Here is a 10984-nt window from a genome sequence, read left to right as displayed (position 1 = left end):
ACAAACTGGGAGGAGGGTAGAGAGAATAGTGCAACAATGAATGAGTGGAAGCCCAAAATCTCTGTAAATGTTTATGGAAATTAATAAAATATAATTACAGGAAAAAAAAAAAAAAAGAAGTACAGCAGCTCCACCTCGCCATGATCCAGCGGACCTAAGGGCTCACTCCTCATTACATCTACCTGCCAGCCATCCTGCAACCCAGCCTGTTTGCCCCAGCAGCTCCTGTTCCCTCACTCTCCTCGCCTTACATCGAGTACAGGCCAGCCACCTATGACCAGTACCCCTACTCAGCCTGGCCTGCCCCTGCAGCCAGCTTCATGGGCTACAGCTACCCGGCTGCCCTGTCGCAGGCCCTCTCAGGCACTGTCTCTGCATTCACCATCTTCGTATCAGCCACAGCATCTACAGCCAGACAGGTTGCAGTGAGGGCATGCAGACACGAGAATGTCCCCAGGGCCTAGAAGAGCAAGCCCCTTTGTGTTCTGAGGCCCCTAGCAAGACCCCCACCCCCCACGCTGAGAAGCCTAACACTGGCTCAAACCCCAGAAGATCTCAAAGGAAGGCTTGAAGACGTTAAAGATGTAACCCCAAATTCCAGGCGCACACACTCAGCCACCTCCTTGCACCCTCACCCCATCCCTCCCCGCCATCCCCACAATGTCTCTCAGGCCACCAGCCACTCGCCCAGAGGTGCCTTACTTGAAGCAAGCCAGGAAACTGGCTGACAATAGATTGTCCCTGCAGGAGCTGTGAGCCATAGCTGAGGGCTGATGGGGTGCACTTAAGCCTCATCTTTTGATGCCTCATTTTCTAACCAAAGGTATGGTCAGCAACCTTAAGGCCCCAGATCACCCCCGCTGCCAACCTCAGGGACCAGCTGGCTGCCCCTTTCAGTCGAAGCTCTGTAATGATTTTTCTTACCATAATTATTTTGCTACTAAATGATTTCAGATTTTTCAGTCTATTTTGTAAATCGAGGATCCAGAGCTGTTGGCGACTGAGCCATGCCCTGGTCACTGGCCGGAGCCCCTGGAGGTGGTCATCATTGAGACAACCATGCCTTATGCTGTGGGGACACATAGTGAGGCAGCTCGAGTGGTCACAGGAGGGTCATCACAGAGCTGGCCCCCCACTGACAACACCCACCACATGGACAGAGAGAAGGAGGCGTGCCCGTGGGGGTACTGGCCGAGGGGCATACTTGACAGCCAGTGAGGCACTTGACCCTGGCTCCTGCTGTACGCAGCCCAGGCTGTTGGAGGAGCTGAGACGGGGATCTGTCTTGCAGAGGAGGTCAAGAGTTCTTAAGAGAGCGGCTCAGGTGGGGGTATTTGGGGGCTGCAAGGAGAATAAGGCAAAAGAGGGAGGGGTTCCCATCCACTGAGGTAGCCACCATGGATAGGTGGGAGGTGGGGGAGCTGGGTGTCCCTTAGACCTACCTCACACCATGATAGGTCTCAGTGGCCAGCAGAGAGCACACAGTTGGTGATGCCTGGGCCAAAGCCCCAGACAATGAAGGTAGCCAATATAAGAATATGTTCTGATTATAAAAATAAAACTTGTTTCCTTTAAAAAAAAAAAAGTATTTCAAGATCTGTCCTCAAATATAATGCTGTCAATGTTGGGAAAATAACCACAAACATAAAAGGAAGACCTGTTCAATACTATTAAACAGGTTTATTAAAACATGATTATCAATCTTTTTAGAAGTTATTATTCTAAACAATCTTAGCAATTACAGAAAATCAAGCATGAATGATCTGGTTGAAGCTGGACTCAAACCAATCATCTGCTTGCACATGTTCCAAATCAGTCACCATGTCCGCATGGCCTAACTTACAAAAAACCTCATTTCCATAAAGGCAGTTTCTACTTCTGGCAACCCCCCATTGGGTTTCCAAGGCTGTAAATAGCAAGAAAAGGAAACAGCTCATCTTCTCCCATAGGATGCTGATCATGCAGCCTCTGGGTTAGCAGCACGCAACTTGCTACAAACTATACTACCAAGGACTCCCTTAAGGGTCTAATGAGTGGACACTATTAAGAAATAGCAATATTACTGCCGTTATGCCAATCCAACTTATTAAAATCCTTTTTTCTATGACTTTCTACCTTCTCCAGAGAATAGCCCCACCTGATAACAGGTCCACAAAAGACAGTGAAATGCAATCTTGCCATCTGTTTCTATTAGAATTCCCCCACCCCCAAAAAATCTGTGCTTCCAGAGGGTATTCTGGCTGTACTTCTTTCAAGGTAGATTTGCTCATCCTTCCATCAGTCCAGGATATATTTAACATTCTTCACCAAGAAATTCAAAGACACGTGTTACTTAAAGGCTCATTAACTGCCATCAAACTGGTTCCAACTCACAGCAACCCTCCAAGAGACTTCACGCTGTACATCTTAATGGAAGGAGACTACTACTCATCTTTCTCCTATTGACTGGAATCACTGGAGACATATGCCCTTCTGATTATCTGTGCCAACATACTATGCACTCTACCACCAGAGCTCTGTTTAAAGGCATATATGCAAGCTGCCTTTGGGTCAGGTGGATATTACATTGAAACAATCAATAATGCTGGGGGGAAGGGCAAGGAGCCTATGAACTAACTTGACTACTCTGATCTATTTACTTCTTTATAGGTGGTACAACTCCTTACACTAAGTCACTAGAGTGCCCTATGGGCAAGGGCTGGCCACCAGACAGAGCAGATACCAATCTGCCATATTCTCACAAGGACAATCAAGGATCAAGTGATGATGCTCAGTGAAATATAAGTTTATGTGCAGTTATGATCTGTGAAGTAATGTGAGAAATCAGATTTACTTTGAGGTCAAGAGCTTTTCTATTAATTTGCATTATTTGAGAACTATTACAAAATGGTTATAGCTGAGACCAGTTTTCTATTTGTTATGTCTAAAAAAAGCTTAAACTATTAATAAATAATCACAACTTGTAATACAATTAAAACTCACTGCCTCTGATTAGATTCCAACTTAACAGCAATCTTGATGGGAAAAGACTGCCTCATCTTTTTCATGCAGCAGGGGTGGTCAATTCCAACTGCAACCTTTTAGTCAGCAGTTCAACACATAATGAACTATATAACCAGAACGAATAAATGAAGCCACTGATGTAATCATTCAAAGGTATCAAGTTTAAATAATCCTTTAAGTATTATTTTTTCTTAGTATAAAAAGCATTGCTTCCTCATTGGAGAACTCTTAAAAACGCAGAAGAAAAAATATAAAGTCAGAAGGCATCCCAAACTAAACCAGAAGTAATGAATAACACTGAATTCTTTCCAGTCTTTTTCCTCAATATTATTTCTGTAAATATGCTCATATTTATGTAATGTTTAAATGAAGAGATAAGGCTGTCATCAGATGTTTATAGCATCTCTAAACATGAGACAAGGCATCATCTTAAACCTAAAGCAACACATAACATAAAGGAATTTTCTTAAAAATAGTGAAACCTGAATAAAAACCATGAGGTATACTATACTGGTTGTTTCAACTCTTGAAAAGAATTGGGGAAAGAGCTCAAAATTAAAAAGACTCAAGTACTTCATACAAGTCCCTGGGAGGCAAATCATTAAGTGTTCAACTACTAACCAAAAGGTGACACTTGGAAACCCACTTTGAGGGAGCTCCACAGACAAGCCTGGCTATCTGCTTTCATGAGGTCACAGCTCTGAAAACCCTATGGGGCACAGTTCTACCTGCAGCACACATAGCTGTTATGAGTCAGAATCCACTCACTGGCCAAGTTGGTGTGTTTTGCTTTTTTATTGGGGTGGAGATGGGATTAGACATACGACACCCAAACATAACACAAAACCCAGACAAACGTAACTGAAAAACAGAAGCTCAATTTGAGAACATTTCAAGCTAACTATTAAACGACATTTAAAAATTTACTTTGGCCTTTTAAAGTGGCATTATGATTCTCTCATTGCCACAGAGAGCTAACCCTCTAGGGGGTTTTCTGAGGCTGTAAATCAGACAGGAGGAGAATTGCTCATCTTTCTTCCTCTGAGCAGCTGGTGGATGCAAACAGCCAACAAAGCACGACTTTTAGGTTAGCAGGACAACTCCCTTTGACTATGTGCTACAAGAGAGCTCCTTTAAATATTAAATATTAAAACTTTGACTTTGGCACTAATGGTATCATGATTAGGTATAGAAAACGTCCCTTTTATTTTATATTGGTTTGCTTACTTCTTTTTTATTTTTGTTAGAAATGTAAATTCAAGTACTCAAAAAAAGATTCTTTCAAAACAAGCAGGTATATTTTCAAAACACTGTAGCAAACACACAGAAGATAGGCAATAAAGTAAAATGTAAAACATTACATTTATGTATAATGAAAGTATTCAATTTAGGAATATGGAAGTTATCTTCTGAATTTTCAAATGTCTCATAATTAAAATTTTTAAATATTTTATTGTATAATTTAAGTCAAAGAAAGTTCATACTTAAGGCTCAAAACAACTTTTTGAAAGCAAAAGCCTCTACTTCTAGTAAAGTAGGTAAGTAAACTTTACTGAATGGTCTATCAAGGTTGAGAACGAGAGGTCAGAAAGTTCTGATGAGAAAAGAAAACAAAAATGTGCCTGCTGCTAACAGGCTCTCTACCTCTGTTCAAATTATCTCTGCATGATTAAGAAAAGCCTCCTGTAAAAGAAATTGAAAAGTTCATTTTATTCTATCTTCCTCAACGGCTGGCTAAGGCCATGTGTCAAACAATCTTTTCCTTAATTTTTTATGCCTTCCACTATACCAAACACTATGGTTTTTTTTTCACTGTAACTACCAGTGCATACTGGATGCGGAATTGGACTGTCACCCAAAAGCAGGTGGTTAGAATCCACAAGGTACTTAAATCTAACCTCTGAAACTTGATGGAGGGTCAGTATGTGAGTTGGCTCAGACACGACAGTATCGAGCTTTGAGTAACTATGAAACTCAATCAAGTTTCCCCAATTCTTTGCCCATAATATTTCTACTGCATAGGAAAAAAACCAAAATAAATAAAAACCTTGCATTTTCTTTTTATACTCAGCTGCCTCATAATGATAGTTCAATACAGTACCAAAGAAATTGCTCATCCTTACCTCTCTCACTTTACTTATGAAAAAGCTGATAGATGAACAAAGACAAGACACTGATGAACAAAGACACTCATTAGTCTGATCTTTGTAGGGCTAACTCACAACCCCAAAGTCAAGTGTACAGGTCAGGTCTTTTACAAAATACAGCTGCCACAAAAGGGGCAAACAATTCAAAAAACTAAAATTTACTGCTATCAAGTTGGTTTAGACTTTCAGTGACCGACCCTCCATCTGGTTCCAAAGGAAGGTGGACTCAAACCACCAAATATGCGTGGCCTTTGTGTTAGCAGTTCAACTAGCTACCAGAGTTTTTTTAATTTTTATTTTAACAATTTTAATGAACATTTACAGAGATTTTGGATTTCCATTCATTCATTGCTACACTTCTCTCCCTGCCCAGCCTCCCCCACCCACCCCCAGTTCGCTTCTCTCTTTGAAAAGTAATAGAAAAACTCCCTCCATTCCACTATGCAACCTTAATTGTGGACTCTTGTGATAACCATAACAGCCTATCATACATCACTTTTAAATTATTCTCTCCCTCATCTGTTTCACTGCAGCTACACAATTTATCCAGTTTTTCTCAGTCCTACCCCAACCCTAATATCAGTCCCATTTTACAGCAGTGACATCATGCAGTATTTGTCCTTTTGCGACTGAGATATTTCACTCAGCATATTGTTCTCCAGAGTCACCCATTTTGGATAATATTGCTTGAGTTCCTTGTTTTTCAATGCAGTGTAGTATTCCATTGTGTGAATATACCACAGCTTTTCTATCCATTCATTCGTTGATGGGCACCTAGGTTGTTTCCAACTCCTTGCTATTGTGAACAAAGCTGCGATAAACGTGGGTGTGCATTTATCTGCTTGGATGTCAGTTATGGTCTCTCTGGGATATATTCCCAGTAGTGGAATTGCTGGGTCAAATGGTATCTCTATTTGCAACTTTTTGAGAAAGTGCATAATACCTCCTTCCACAGTGGTTGCACCATTTTACTCCCACCAACAGTGAATAAGGAGGGTTCCAGTTTCTCCACAACCTCGCCAGCATTTGTTGCTTGCTGTTCTGCTAAATTTTGCTATTCTGACTGGGGTGAGATGATATCTCATAGTTGTTTTGCAGAGCTCTTTAAAAACACAACCAGCACACTTCCCAGCCGGGGACCTCATTTGTGCCCATCTGACTCTAGAGGAAAGAGCCAGACTTCTCAGAGGTCAGTCTGTTCAACAAGTGGGACCCCAGGGCCTTCGGTATGTTCAGAAGAGAGAGTTTGCAGTGACCTCTCCAAAGGATGGCTCCATCTCCATTCTGGGTTCTGATGATGCCACCACTTGTCACTTTTGGTCCTGAGGCACACAGGTAATGGGGTGACCTGCTTGACACACTGTGATGGATCCAACACCAAAGCCTAGGTCCCCTTGATCATCAGCTCCATAAAATCCTCTCCTGAGCCCACAAAATGTGGCAGGATCGAAGTGCACCTTGTGGGCAGCTTCAGTGATGATAGGCAGTTGTCACAAAAACTCAGAAACTTCTCAGTGAATATGACAGACAGGAAGACGACATCCACTTAGTGACATTATGTGTGACAGAATTAAATGACCGGGAAGAAAGTGAAAGCCATTTTCAGCATTGCTGTCAACATAAAAACTGCAGTGTTACAGAGCCTCCTTCCAAGACCGAGGGCTGGAGGAAGAGCTGTGTGCTGCCCATGCTCTGACGGGAGGACCAATGATTAGTATTTATGATACAGAGACAGAGCAACTTCGCCTAGGACCATACTCCTGGATGCCTTTTCCACATGTGGATTTCTGGTTGCAGCAAGATGACAAGCAAATACTAGAGAACCTTTCCACTTCATCTCTGGCCAAACCCCTCACTTCGTGGAACACATCAGATCCACCTTGCAGTTCTTAAAAAATAATACCCAAACCCAACTAACGCACTGTTTCCTGAAAATAAAGCTCTACCAAAAAAATGAAGATGGCTTATGGGAAAAGAGCTTCTCTTCATGAAGCAAAAGCCAAGAATTACCAAAGAAAGCAACTTTTTATCCTGACAGAGACCCATGCTGGGGGATGGAGGAATATGGGTTTGGAATCTACGCCTGGTGTATGATAGATCTCCTTACTCGGGGTCTTTCAAGTGACTTTGAGAAAAAAATACTATTTTGGCAAAGGCAAAAAAAAAAAAAAAAAAGAAAGAAACCCCAAAAACCACAACCAGCAAGAACGTAACCCAACAGAGAAGAGCTAAAGATTTAAAGCATGGGAACTATACGAGGCACTATGAGTCTTAATATTAACTCAGACTTTACTGAACCGGTCTATGCCAGATTTTGTTACTGTTGTTGTTGTTTAATGCTGTCAAGTCGTACACGATTCATAGCGACCCTATAAACAAACAGACTGAGCACTGTTCGTACACAGTTTCCGGAGGCAAGCCATTTAGGAAGTGGATGCCACTCTACCAAAAATTAAAATCGCAACCAAACTCCCTGCCACCAAGTCAATTCTGACGTACTGAGAACTACCTCAGATGGCTTCCCAGACTGTAACTTTTACAGAAGTAAGCTGTGATATCTTTCACAGAGCATCTGGTGGGTTTGAACCGGTGGCCTTTATGTTAGTAGCCAAGTGCTGAACCACTGTGCCTACAAAGAAAAAAAAAAAAGTACTTCTTCCCACCAAATAGTCTGAGAAGAAAAAACCGTAAATATATACAATATAATGTGGCAAGTAATATAAAATAAGGACATAAAGAGGGCAGTGATCAACTGGAACTGATGAAAAGAAAGATTTCACAAGAGGAAGTGATTCTTGAAATTGGGTGTTACTTGATAGGTATGAAGGAGAACAATATTGCAAGCACAATATGTACAAAGTCAAGCAACAGAAGTTGAAGAGGTCACAAGTGGATCTAGCCCTTTCAAAGTACAGTCTACGCAGAAGTATAGAGAAAAGGCTGAAGATAGTAGACACTAGACAAAGGGAAATCAGTTTTGGTGACTAATAAAACTAAAGCTTAGACCTCTCTAATACACTTCTATAACACAAATATGGTGAGCTCTGGTGGCCTAGTGGCAGGAAACTGCAGTGCAATCCCAGAGGTGCGCGGTTCAAATCCACCAGATGCTCTGCTGAAGAAGGAGGAACAATCGCCTCCTGTACCAGTCAGATCCAATTTGACGGTACACACATAAAAAGAATGAATGAATGAATGAATAAATCACAAATATATATCTCTATCTCTTCATTAACATGAAAAATCCTAAACATACTTAATGAACTTAACACATCTAATGGCATCATGATAATCTTTTTAGCCTGTACCAAACTCTTCCGAAATAAAACTCATTTAGTCCTTCTCTATCCCCTCCAGAGTTTCTCAGCTCCCTGAACACCGAAGCCATTCCTCCAGTTATATAAGCCAGAAAACTCACGATTCTCCAGGATACTGTCTTCTAAGTGCAGAAATTTTGTTGTTATATACTGTCAAGTTGGAACAAACTGCAGACATTTTGTTGTTATATACTGTCAAGTTTTCAAAGGCAGCAAATTGCATAAGAGATTACCTACCTTTCTTCCAAGGATTCAAACAGTGTGTCTTTGAATTGACAGTGCAACTCCTTATCACCAAACCACCAGATTTCCCTAACTGCACAAGAGTTATACTGATTTACCTTCTAGCTCTTCTGTCTCCAATATCATCACACTTGAGTCCAAGCAATTATCTATTGCCCAGAGGACTGCATATGCCTACCTAATTAATCTGTTTTTTTAAAGCCAACATGCTATCATTCCAGGGTCACTACCTATTTGATTTCCCCCATCCCAAAAATCCAAATTCCTCAGTGGCCTACAATAAATAAAAATTTCTAACTTGACCTACAAAACTCCATACTCTCTAGGCTATTTCCACTACTGTCACAGTTGCTTCTTTCAGTCTTGTAAATGTTACATGTTCCTGCCAACAGAATTCTTCTATGTACTGTTTTATGCCTTTTTTTACCTATATAATTCTAGTTTGGGAATCTTACCTTAATTGGGATCAAAATCCTCTACTTAACATTCTCATGTTTTCATAAATTACATGATTATCTGATAGTGTTCACTCTCCCATTCTCTAATTTTCTGTCCCAGGAAAACAGAGATGGTATTTACTAACAAGGTTTTAGAACTTATAAAAAATAAACTAGTTTAAAAATAAAGATGTAACAGAAATAAGACTAAAAAAAATCTCTAGGAAACAGAAACAAAGATTTTATTTTTTTTAAATTAGTGTACGTACATTTCTGGTATAACTAATCATGATGCCACCAAAAACAAATAACATAGGGGGAAATTACGTTTAAGCAGTCAAAATTCAGTTTAGAAATGCTAAGTTTAAAATGCATGAATGGCACCCCGTTTAGAGAATAAGTGTTCTAGTGAGTCTGAAGTAAAATGCAGATTTGAATATGTGACAATGTGTACAAAGAGAAACCTACTGATAACAAGTTGTTTCTGACCCACAGTGACCCTCTTTGGGGTTTCTGAGGAGATAAGTCTTTATGAGTACATCCATCTTTTTCTCTTTGAGCAGCTAGTAGATACCAACTGCTGACCTTTAGAAATTAGAAATGCAACACGTAACACTTCAACACCAGAGTTCCTTAAAAAGAGATGAGCTCTAATACAGTAAGATCAAAAAGTTCACAAAAACCATAGAGAAATCCCAAATCTGAATCCAAGAACATTAGCATTTAAGAAAAAGGTCACAAATAAGACAGCAAAAAGCACAACAAGCAAAGCCAGAAGATAATGGTGTCACAGAAAGTGAACTGAGTTTTTTGAAAAGGGAACTGTCAGTAACATGTGAAATATGAACAAGATAAATATAAAATGATCCATGTAGTCAGCAGGCAAGTCACTAGAAATCTTGTTGTGATGTGCCGTCAAGTTGCTTGCAACTCATAGAGACCCTATGTACAACAGACCTAAACCTTGCTCTAGCCTGTGCCTATCGCACTGCTTCTGACACACCCATGCCGAATATCCCAGTCACTAAGTCAATCCACCTCATAGAGGGCCTTCCCCTCCTGTGCTGTCCCTCCAACCCTCCCAAGCATGATGTCCCTCTCCAAGGACCAGTCCCTCCTTACAACATGTCCAAAGTATGTCACACGAAACCTCAAAATCCTTGCCTCCAAAGAGCAGCCTGGTTTAACCCTCTCCAGGATGAATCTGTTTGTTTTCTTGGCAGTCCACGGTACATTCAAAACTCCTGTCCAGCACCACAGCTCAAAGGCATCAATTCTCCTTCCATCCTCCCTAGTCACTGTCCAGCTCTCTGATGCATAACAAGTGATTGCAAAGACCATGGCCTGTACCAGACGCACTTTAGTCTCCAGAGTGACACCACTGCTCTTCAGGACTTTGGAGAAGTCCCTAACAGCAGACTTTCCCATCACAATACGTCTTTCAATTTCCTGGCTGCTGGTGCCAAGAGTGCTGACTATGGAGACAAGCAGACTAAAAGTTGTTAACTATCTCAATCTCTTCACCATCTATCCTGATGCTGCCAATCTTAGCAAGAACATTTTTTTAACAAGTGAAGAAACACACAGGACTATAGGGAGCCCTAGTGGTATAGTCATTAAGAGTTGTGCTGCCCACAGGAATCCAGAATTAAGGTTGCATAGAGAAGTGTACTCCGGGGTGGGGGCTGGGGGGGAAGGGATGGGAGAATTGTACACCAATGAAGGAATTTTTTTTTCTTTTTCTTTTCGGAGAGGGGAGCGAACTGGTGGGGAGGGATGGGCAGGGAGAAAAGTATGGCAATGAATGAATGGAAATCCAAAACCTCTGTAAATGTTT

General features: G+C 41.1%; 1 protein-coding gene and 2 pseudogenes across 2 annotated transcripts in view; 2 read left to right on the top strand and 1 right to left on the bottom strand.

Annotated features, from left to right (window-relative positions):
- LOC102848336 overlaps positions 1–429 on the top strand; it is a 3315-nt pseudogene extending 2886 nt beyond the window's left edge.
- LOC102848746 (vesicle-associated membrane protein-associated protein A-like) overlaps positions 1–10984 on the bottom strand; it is a 77233-nt gene that overhangs the window by 54087 nt on the left and 12162 nt on the right. The window lies entirely within an intron of this gene.
- LOC102865201 lies at positions 4839–7141 on the top strand (annotated as a pseudogene).

Source organism: Elephantulus edwardii, unplaced genomic scaffold (genome assembly GCF_000299155.1).
Source record: "Elephantulus edwardii isolate Elephantulus edwardi_28Jun2011 unplaced genomic scaffold, EleEdw1.0 scaffold00196, whole genome shotgun sequence".
Taxonomy (NCBI): domain Eukaryota; kingdom Metazoa; phylum Chordata; class Mammalia; order Macroscelidea; family Macroscelididae; genus Elephantulus; species Elephantulus edwardii.
This window is presented reverse-complemented; position numbering and strand designations above follow the sequence as displayed.